The 11,582-nt window shown below is 34.6% G+C and overlaps 1 protein-coding gene across 1 annotated transcript in view; it reads right to left on the bottom strand.

The window, feature by feature from the left end:
• The window catches only part of LOC137655852 (major facilitator superfamily domain-containing protein 12-like), a 29,084-nt gene extending 22,702 nt beyond the window's left edge, over positions 1-6,382 (bottom strand). The window contains exon 1 of the mRNA XM_068390031.1: positions 5,849-6,382. The gene's annotated coding sequence lies outside the window, so the exon portion shown is untranslated. The remainder of the gene's footprint in view (positions 1-5,848) is intronic.
• Positions 6,383-11,582: the final 5,200 nt, after the last annotated feature.

Below are 11,582 nucleotides of genomic sequence, written 5' to 3'. Positions count from 1 at the left end.
TTAATCATAAATAGAATATTTCCACTTACTAGTCCCGCACTCGTTCGATCCTCAGATGTGCCATAGCCTCTGTAGCATGGTCTTCCACTGTCTTGGATTAGAGTTCTCTTGCTTGGGGGGTACACTCAGGGATGCTGTTCGATCTTATTTCTCCTCCTCTTGTTTTTGCAGTTTTTTATAGTTTACATGTGAAGGATCTAATTTAATGTTGTTACTGTTCTTGAAATATTTTTATTCTGATTGTTTAATCTTCTCTTGTAGTTTATCTATTTCCTTTTTTCCTTTCCTCACTGGGCTATTTTTCCCTGTTGGAGCCCTTGGCCTTACACCATCTTCCTTCTCCGACTAGGGTTATAGTATGGCCCAGCTTGTACTACTACTACTACTACTACTACTACTACTACTAGTAGTAGTAGTAGTAGTACTACTACTACTATTAATAATAATAATAATAATAATGTTGCACAATGTAATGAGGTGCAGAGCACTAAGTAAGATGACGTTGGTCCAAATTAGCCAGATTTATTCATTTTGACTTTTTCATGAACAAACGGGACCTCATTCATGACGGATAAAGGCAGCTTATGATTATTTGGTTTTTATATAAAAAAAGAATAATGCTTTGCATTATCAAAATATAGGACGTCTTAAAAATTCAACAATTTATTGCAAAAAAAAACAATATTAATATCTTCCATATTTAGGTGACTTTCATCTAATATGCAGATAATATAAAGTAGCCCAACAGTATAAGGTTAAAAGCAACTTGATCCTTTTCTCCTGTTCTTAAATTAGTTGACAAACTTTATTAGTATTTTATTCCAAACTTTCCTAGATCCTAACCAATAGAAAACAGTAGTGTGGATCTGTTTTCTGAATCTCTTCCTGAAAAAAAAGTAACACATGGTATCTAAATGGGCAATCTATGTGAAAATACAACTTGTCAGTCTATGCAAAAAACCTGATTGATGAATGACTGATATACCCGATTAGGTATGTTTGTGAAACCTGCATCACACTGACCAAGGTCAATTTCGTTGATTTCCATGGAAGGCAACCCTTTTGGCTGATGTTTTTGACAGTAAACAGAGTAATGAAAAACTTGAACTTCCTCATTCCTGTTTTCCTGAGGCTAAACTAACTAGTTTAGCTTTTCGATCTCGTGAGATTAAAGCTCTGTCGATGGACCTTGATGCTTATGGAGGTGTAGACCCAAATGGTATTTTTCCTTTGTTCTTTATAAAGACAGCAGATTTCTTAGCTTCAAAGTTATCTGTTATTTTGCGCAAGTTAGCAAGAAGAGGAGCTTTTAGCACTAGTTGGAGAATTGGTAATGTTACTCCTCTATGTAAATGTGTTTGTGGTAGCTCAAGTCCCACTGATTACCGCCCAATTTCCATAACTCCCATATTATCTAAAGTTTTTGAACGTCTTCTGGCAAAACGTCTTAATATGTTTGCTGAAGGTAATCATCTACTCCCTAGTTTGCAATTTGGTTTTCGTAAAGGCCTTGGAGCATGTGATGCCCTTCTTACAATCTCCAATGCAGTACAGAAATCCCTTGATTGTGGTCGGGAAGTTCGTATGATTGGCCTTGATTTTAGTGCTGCCTTTGACCGTGTTAATCATGAGGCCCTTGTTTTCAAACTGAAACAGTTGGGAGTGGGTGGGTCGTTTCTTAGCATTATTATTGATTTTTTAAGTAATAGATCTCAAAGAGTTGTTGTTGATGGGCACCATAGTGATTATAGGAATGTGATATCCGGTGTTCCACAGGGTAGTGTTCTTGGCCCATTACTTTTCATACTATATACACATGACATGTGGTTTGGCCTAGAAAACAAGCTTGTTGCATATGCAGATGATGCTACTCTCTTTGCATCAATTCCATCCCCTGAATGTAGATCTAGGGTTGGTGAATCCCTTAATAGAGATTTAGCTAGAATTAGTGCATGGTGCAAATTATGGGGTATGAAGTTGAATCCTAACAAAACTCAAAGTATGATTGTAAGTAGGTCAAGGACGGTGGCTCCTCAACATCCGGATCTCAGTATTGAGAATGTTTCTTTAAATATGTATGACTCTTTCAAAATTTTAGGTGTGATTCTCGACAGTAAATTTACTTTTGAGAAACATATAAGGTCTGTGTCTTCTTCAATTGCACAAAAAATAGGCTTATTGAGAAAGTCTTTCAAGATTTTCGGTGATCAATCTATTCTGAAGAAGTGTTTTAATTCTTTCATTCTACCTTGTTTTGAGTATTGTTCTGTCTGGTCTTCAGCTGCTGATTCTCATCTTAATTTGTTGGACAGAAACTTACGGTCTATTAAATTTCTTATTCCTGATCTAGATATTAATCTCTGGCATCGTCGTTCAATTAGTTCATTATGCATGTTGCATAAGATTTTTCATAACTCTGACCATCCTTTACATTCAGATCTCCCTGGACAATTCTATCCTGTTCGTAATACTAGGCAGGCAGTTAATTCTAATAGCCAGGCCTTCTCCATCACGAGGCTCAATACTACGCAGTACTCTAGAAGTTTTATTCCAGCTGTTACCAAGTTGTGGAATGATCTTCCTAATCGGGTGGTTGAATCAGTAGAACTTCAAAAGTTCAAAGTTGGAGCAAATGCTTTTTTGTTGACTAGGCGGACTTGAGTCTTTTATAGTTTATTTATGACATATTTGTTTTTGATGTTAATAGTTTATATATGACATGTCTGTTTTGACGTTGTTACTGTTTTTAGAATGATTTATTGTTAATTTGTTCTATTGTTCTCTTCATTTATTTATTTCCTTATTTCCTTTCCTCACTGGGCTATTTTTTCCTGTTGGAGCCCCTGGGCTTATAGCATCTTGCTTTTCCAACTAGGGTTGTAGCTTGGATAGTAATAATAATAATAATAATAATACAGAGTACTATAAGGTAGTAGGTTGGCCAGGGCACCAGCCACCCGTTGAGATACTACCGCTTGAGAGTTATGGGGTCCTTTGACTGGCCAGACAGTACTACATTGGATCCTTCTCTCTGGTTACGGTTCATTTTCCCTTTGCCTACACACACACACAAACACACACACGCACACCAAATAGTCTGTCCTTTTCTTTACATATTCTCCTCTGTCCTCATACACCTGACAACAACTGTTCAGAGGCCACTTTCCTCTTAGTAAGGGTAGAAGGGACTCTTTAGTTATGGTAGGCAGCTCTTCTAGGAGGAGGACACTACAAAATCAAACCATTGCTCTCTGGTCTCGGATAGTGCCCTAGCCTCTGTACCATGGTCTTCCACTGTCTTGGGTTAGAGTTCTCTTGCTTGAAGGTACACTCGGGCACACTATTCTATCTTATTTCTCTTACTCTTGTTTTGTTAAAGTTTTTATAATTTTTATAGGAGAATTTTACTCTGGTGTTACTGTTCTTAAAATATTTTATTTATCCTTGTTTCCTTTCCCCACTGGGCTATTTTCCCTGTTGGAGCCCCTGGACTTATAGCATTCTCCTTTTCCAGCTAGGGTTGTAGCTTGGCAATTAATAATAATAATAATATAAAATACAATCCTAATGAAGAGACTCTCATAACATTATCTATTATGTGGTATGTGAAATAAATGAAAGAAAAACTATTATAAAAAAGAAGAGTAAAAAGTTCTAAGTTCTGATAAGGACTGAGCCAAATCAAGTGTTTAACGTTGAAACTTTTGCATTCACGTATACAACTATTGATTTGCTTGATTACTTGCGAAGGTATTCAAACTTCTACTATACAATAGCCAGTTGCAAAACTAACTGAACTCACCATCCAAATTTTTAGTCGTTCCGCCTGCTTTTATAAATAAATAATCTTAAGAACAAGAATTTTCTAATTGGCAATCATTCAATTTTGTTATATTGAGAAGAGTGAGTTAGAAAACCATTCCTGAATTCTAATATTGCCCTTCAACAAACACTTCACTCCCCCCCCCCTCCCCCCCTCCCAAACCCATTGCTGAGACGCTTTTAAGTTTCCTTCCTTTCTCTGTAGCTCAACTCTTTTCGCTTCGAAAACTGCTAGTAACCCATTACAAATATTACCAAATAGAAAAACAAATTAACAAATTATATGCTCCCACAATCCATATTGATATTCATTGGTCCGTGTTCCTTTTTTTATTTGTTATCTACTTTTATACAGTCATACTCTAGAGATGAATCATCTTCTTAAACAAATTAATACTTTAAATAATTTCAATATTAATAATAATCTTCATAATCTTTCAATTGTTGTTCTTATATAATTTTCTTAGCCAAATTTACTATGCTCCCACCATCCATACCAATATTTATTGGTCCAAGTTCCTTCTTTATTTCTTGTATCTACTTCTACACAGTCAAACTCTTCCGTATGCATATTCTTAAACAAATCAATAATACTTTAAATCATTTTAATATTAATAATCAACTTAATAATCTTCGAATTGTTGTCCATTATTTTCTCAGCCGAATTTACCATGCTCCCACCATCCATATTGATAATTATTGATCTACGTTCCTTCTTTTTTTCTTTTATCTACTTTTACACAGTCAGAATCTTCCGTATGCATATTCTTAAACAAACTTCATCATATTTTCTAAGCCATATTTACTGATTGTATCTCTTCGGTTAAACCCAAAATGATACCAATCTTGATGGGGGGTCATATATCTGTTCAATCCTCTGATACTTTAAGGGGTACACTCGGGCACACTGTTCTATCTTATATCTTATTTCTCTTGCTCTTGTTTTGTTAAAATTTTTATAGTTTACATAAGGGATATTTATTCTAATATTGTTGCTCTTCTTAAAATATTTGATTTTTCCTTGTTACCTTTCCTCACTGAGCTATTTTCCCTGTTGGAGCCCCTGGGCTTATAGCATCCTGCTTTTCCAACTAGGGTTGTAGCTTGGCAAGTAATAATAATAATAATGATGATAATAATAATAATAATAATAATAATAGGTGCTTTATGTTATTCATTTTTGAGTCTTTATTCATTATTAATTCTTTATCTTATTAATTTTTCTGTTATATAATATATATGAACCACTATGAAATATTCGTTATGAGAACGAGCCATGGGCTAGACAACATAAGAGTTATTTTGTATATTTTTTGTGAGTTTACAGCGCTGGCCACTTTGAATTTTTGTATTTTAGTGTGATTTTAAATTTTATATCTCATATCTCCACTTTCTTTCATTTTCTTTCAAATGGTTTTAGAATCTTGGTTTTCTTCATCTATTAAATATAAAATTTACCTCTAATCTTTTAGGCTCTAATAATACTAACAGTTTTTCATGAAGTTAGGAATTATACATTATCGTAACTTTAGTACTAATGTTCATATATATATATATATATATATATATATATATATATATATATATATATATATATATATATATATATATATATATACACACACATATATATATATATATATATATATATATATATATATATATTTATATGTATATATACACACACATATATATATATATATATATATATATATATACACTGTATATATATAAATATATATATATATATATATATATATATATATATATATATATATATATAATAGTATGTGTTTATAACTGCATATGATTATATATAAATAAATAATAGTATGTGTTTATAACTTTGCATATGATTATACACTATAGCATATCTATTATTTTCGCATTCACATATTCATTGAAAAGTACTATGCAAATAATTATTTATATACTTCTGTAAAATTTACACCAACGATCAAATTATTGAATTAACATAGAATATAATATATTCATAACCTTATATAATACCTTACGATTCTCTTACCTTATTCTGGTGTCTTTGGTAGAAATATATAATCTTCGAAGTATATATCACTGACGTTCGTTGGATAGCTACAAATACACTATCATTTTTTCTAGTTTTTCAAGATTTGATAAAAAAATATGTCAAGCATTTTTAATTGCCACTTTATGTATGTATGTATGAATAAATTCCATTTGTGGTTTTAAAATACATTATCCGGCTTTTTAACCCAAAAGATTAAGGAGTGCCGATAAAACTACACTTTTCCCATCAACATTTGAGCGGCTAATATCTCTCGCATTAAGAAATACTGTTATAAATTATAAAGAAATCACAACAAAAGATTTAGTTCTATCACTCAGGAAGAGATCCTCGAAGGAAATTCACTGGTCATAAGAAAATATCTCGAAGAGACTGACGAAAAAGACCTGGGTGGAATGAATCTGTGACTCGACCGACGCCTGGACTAAGGTGGGAGGGAGACAGCACATGACTGCGAGCTCTTGTGTCCGCGGTTACTGATCATATTACAGTCTTGAGCATTGCCGCTATTCCATCACACAATCTATCCTCTAACTTTATTCCATCGTTATTCTTATAATAATAACTCTGCGAATTAATTCTCATTATTTACAGCGTAGTCTTGCTTTTGGATAACGATCTATACACTTTTACAGCTATATGAGTCTAATATTGATTCGTCATACATTCTGGTTCACGCGGAGAAACCTACTAAGGGCAGAGGCCCTGAACCGTCTCCAGCAGTGGAAGCCTTCATACTTATAGGTCTATGCATCGACTTCCAAGACGTACACATCTTACATAATCATGCATAAGTTTATTAAGCCTATTTCTTTTACTTTCTTACCCTTGATAGTTTTATATTGCTTAGTCTCTCTCTCTCTCTCTCTCTCTCTCTCTCTCTCTCTCTCTCTCTCTCTCTCTTTACATTGGATAATTTAAATAGTTAACCCTTTCATTTATAAATGATTACGATACACAATATCTCTATAAATTTGACTTTGAATGTTGCTCCTAGGCCTAAAGAAAGACAGAAAAGATATTGAAAATATCATCATTATAAATATAAATATAGAGTTAAAACTGCCAAATAAAGAGAGGGAGATTAATTGAAGCTAAAATAAATTAATTAATTTAAAAAAGAACAATATTCAGCCCTATTTAATTCAACCCGGAAACTTAAACAACTAAAGGAACTGCATATTACACCGTTTGGTAAGACTATGACAAAGAGAAAAAAAGAAGAAAGAAAAGGTTTCAACAGAAAGGGGTATGGGGGAAGAAGGATTAAAATCTCTCTCTCTCTCTCTCTCTCTCTCTCTCTCTCTCTCTCTCTCTCTCTCTCTCTCTCTTTTATATATTATTATTATTATTATTATCATTATTATTATTACTAGCTAAGCTACAGCCCTAGTTGGAAAAGTATGATGTTATAAGCCCAAGAGCTCCAACAGGGAAAATTTGCCCACTAAGGAAAGGAAATAAGAAAATAAATAAACTACAAGAGAAGTAATGAACAATCAAAAGTAACAACATTGAAATAAATCTTTTATATATAAACTATAAACACTTCAAAAGAAGGAAGAGAAATGAGATTGAATAGAGTGCCCAAGTGTACTTTCAAGCAAGAGAACTCTATCCCCATGACAGTGGAAGACCATGGTACACAGGCTATGGCACTACCCAAGACTAGAGAACAATGGTTTAATTTCGGAGTGTCCTTCTCCTAGTAAAGCTGCTTACCATAGCTAAAGTTTCTTTAACCCTTACCAAGAGGAAAGTAAGCACTGGAAAATCACAGTACAATAACCCCTTGGGTGAAGATGAATTGTTTGGCAATCTCAGTGTTGTCAAGTGTGTGAGGACAGAGAGGAATGTGGAAAGAATAGGCCAGGCTATTTGGTGTATGAGTAGGCAAAGTCAAAATTGAGACATAACCAGAGAGAGGGATCTAATGTAGTACTGCCTGGCCAGTTAGAGGACCCAATAACTTTCTATCGGTAGTATCTCAACGGGTGACTGGTGCCCTGGTCACTCTACTCCCTATATATATATATATATATATATATATATATATATATATATATATATATATATATATATATATATATTTATATGTACACATACACATATATATATATATATATATATATATATGTGTGTGTGTGTGTGTGTGTGTGAATATAACGTGTGTCGTTTCTAGAGGGCTAAAGATATAACATGTGAAGGAACGAATATTCCTAACAACATTTGTCCAGATATAACACTAGATATGAAAAATTCATCTGAAAACCATCTTGAATCATAGAATCTTAGAGAAATGTTTTAGATTAATCAACATTACAAATCAAAATCAGTTAAAACTTCGCAAACAAATTTCTAATTAGCTAACTCTTAAAATCAATATTTTGAGTAAAACATATAATTTGGAATGACGATGAATAAAACGGCTCATGAAACCAGTATATCAGTTAAAGAGAAAAGACCTGAGTGATCAGGAAAATAAATAATCGAAAGAAGGATTTGTAAAGAACTGGTTTGAGCGTATGAAGAGGTAGAGAGCATGAGTAGTTATCAAGATCAGTTATTTGTTTAATCAATAGAAAAATTCTAAAATAAGCAGAGGAATAATTGCGGTGGCCTATTGGAAACGTCACTACCTGGCAATCGCCGGACTGGGGTTCGAGTTCCGCTAAAACTCGTTAGTTTCTTTGGACACAGCAACCTTACCATCCTTGTGACCTAAGGATAGGGGCTTTGAAGGAGCCTATAGGTCTACTTGCTAAGCTATCAACAGCCACTATCTGACCCTTCCTGGTCATAGCTTGGGTGAAGAGGGGGCTCGGGCGCTGATCATGTTTATAGAGGATGTAGTGGCCTATTTAGTAACGTCCCTGACTGGTGATCACCAGTCTTGGGTTCGAGTCCCGCGAAAACTCGTTACTTTCTTTGGACACAGCAACCTTACCATCCTTGTGAGCTAAGGATAGGGGCTTTGAAGGAGCCTATAGGTCTACCTGCTAAGCCATCAACAGCCACTGTCTGACTCTTCCTGGTCATAGCTTGGGTGAACAGGGGGCTTGGGAGCTGATCATATGTTTATATAGGATGTAGTGGCCTATGTAGTAACGTTCTTAACTGGTGATCGCCAGACTGGACTTCGAGTACCGCTCAAACTCGTTAGTTCCTTTGGTCGCTGCAACTTCACCATTTTTGTGAACTAAGGAAGGCGGGGGGGGGGGGGGGCTTTGTGGGTGCCTATAGGTCTATCTGCTGAGTTATCAGCAGCCATTGCCTGACCCTCCTTAGTCATAGCTAGGGTGGAAAGGGGGCTTGGGCGCTGATCATATGTTTATATAGGATGTAGTGGCCCATGTGGTTACGTCCCTGATTGGTGATCGCCAGCCTGGGGTTTGAGTCCCACTCAAACTCGTTAGTTCCTTTGGTGGCTGCAACCTCAACATCCTTGTGAACTAAGGAGGGGGGGGGGGTTTGTTGGAGCCTATAGATTTATCTGCTGAGTCATCAGCAGCCATTGCCTGACCCTCCTTAGTCATAGCTAGGGTGAAAAGGGGGATTGGCGCTGATCATGTGTATATAAAGTCAATCTCTAGGACATTGTCCTGCTAGTCAGGTTAATGTCACTGTTCCTTGCCTCTGCCACTCATAAGCAGCCATTAAAATCTGTATAAGGTATATACTGTATATAGGTACTTGAACGTATGCTCTTTGATGATCAACATATTTTTTTTCTTTTAATCAAATCACTTCCAGTTTCATGACTAACTCCCTGATGAGAATTTATGGGATCCTTCAATAGTCTTTTTGAGAGATTACATCTCAGACAAATAAACGTACAGACTATTGAAGATTGCATTAACGGGGGAAGTTATTTTTTCAGACTTAGATATTGATGCAAAGGTCAATGAACTCTTGAAGCTTAATTCAATACCCAGACTTGGAAAGCTGTCTGGAGTAACTTTATTATTATTATTAACATTATTATTATTATTATTATTATTATCATTATTATTATTATTATTTTTATTAGCTAAGCTACAGGCCTGATTGTTTCTGAACGTTGAGTTAATGATATGGTAGCAACTTTTACAACATGAAACCCTGTTGTTATGTTTTTTCAATTTCATAGATAACTTTCATTCTAACTTATACGTCACAATAGATACCATTTTATGGCAAATTTCTTGTTTCTTTTTTTTTTCTTATCCCCTTTCATACCCTGTGAGGGTAGTCCTTGTTATCAAAATCCCTCATCAGTGTCCTTGTTGTTATTAAAATCCCTCATCCATGTCCTTATTGTTATCAAAATCCCTCATCCATGTCCTTATTGTTATTAAAATCCTTCATCCATACCCTTGTTGTTATCATAATCCCTCCTCCATATCCTTGTTGTTATCAAAATCCCTCATCCACATCCTTGTTGTTATCAAAATCTCTCATCCATGTCCTTATTTTTATCAAAATCCTTCATCCATACCCTTGTTGTTATCAAAATCACTCATCCATGTACTTGTAGTTATCAAAATCCTTCATCCATATCCTTATTGTTATTAAAATCCTTCATCCATGCCAATGTTGTTATTATAATCCCTCATCCATATCCTTGTTGTTATCAAAATCCCTCATCCACATCCTTGTTGTTATCAAAATCTCTCATCCATGTCCTTATTGTTATCAATATCCTTCATCCATACCCTTGTTGTTATCAAAATCACTCATCCATGTCCTTGTTGTTATCAAAATCCTTCATCCATATCCTTATTGTTATCAAAATCCATCATCCATATTCTTATTGTTATCAAAATCACTCATCCATGTCCTTATTGTTATCAATATCCTTCATCCATACCCTTGTTGTTATCATAATCCTTCATCCATACCCTTGTTGTTATCAAAATCCATCATCCATATTCTTATTGTTATCAAAATCACTCATCCATACCCTTGTTATCAAAATCCTTCATCCATACCCTTGTTGTTATCAAAATCCTTCATCCATATCCTTCTTGCTATCAACATCCAACATTCATATTTCATTAGTCCAAAATTTGCATTGAAGAATGAAGAGCGTGACGAAAATGGACGTTCGAGTGACAACGACCAGAATTATTCTACCAAGTTTCACCGGGAGACATTACCAGCCACGTAGAAGTAACGTAACCCGACACCAAACCTGTGACGAAACAACCTGCTCGGTAATAACCTGATATGATGCTGGAAGCGAGGAGAAGCTGGAAAAGCGCCCCGTCACCTGTAGTATTTCACCGGAGGAAGAGCTTGGCCCTTTTCCATTATGTAAGTCTAAATAAGACTTTCTGATAACATTAACGCAGTGATGAATGAAAGGCCGTATCCTTTGAATAAATTCCCATAAAGTTCCCATGTCAGATATTTCAGATCTGGTAAAATAAACAAGTATGAATATCTTTTTTCAAAATTGTTATAGGTTTTTACACATAATTGTTTCGTGTTGCAGAATGAAAGAGGTTAATATTCAAAACAACTTAATACCTATTTAATTTTTCCTCTTAGTTTTATTTTGAACCACAAATTAAAACTTTTTCTTAAATCTTAAGCTAGTAAAACCGAAATGACCTTAGAATTACCTTAAAACCATGAAAATTACCTCAACCTAAGGTTTAAAAGTTTAAACCCTGGTTGGGAAGTAGATTAGCTTAAAACTTTTTCCAATTTCCTTAAATCTTAAGCTAGT

The sequence above is a fragment of the Palaemon carinicauda genome, chromosome 16 (assembly GCF_036898095.1).
Source record: "Palaemon carinicauda isolate YSFRI2023 chromosome 16, ASM3689809v2, whole genome shotgun sequence".
NCBI lineage: Eukaryota > Metazoa > Arthropoda > Malacostraca > Decapoda > Palaemonidae > Palaemon > Palaemon carinicauda.
Note: the sequence above shows the minus strand (reverse complement) of the source record. Positions and strands in the feature narration are given on the sequence as shown.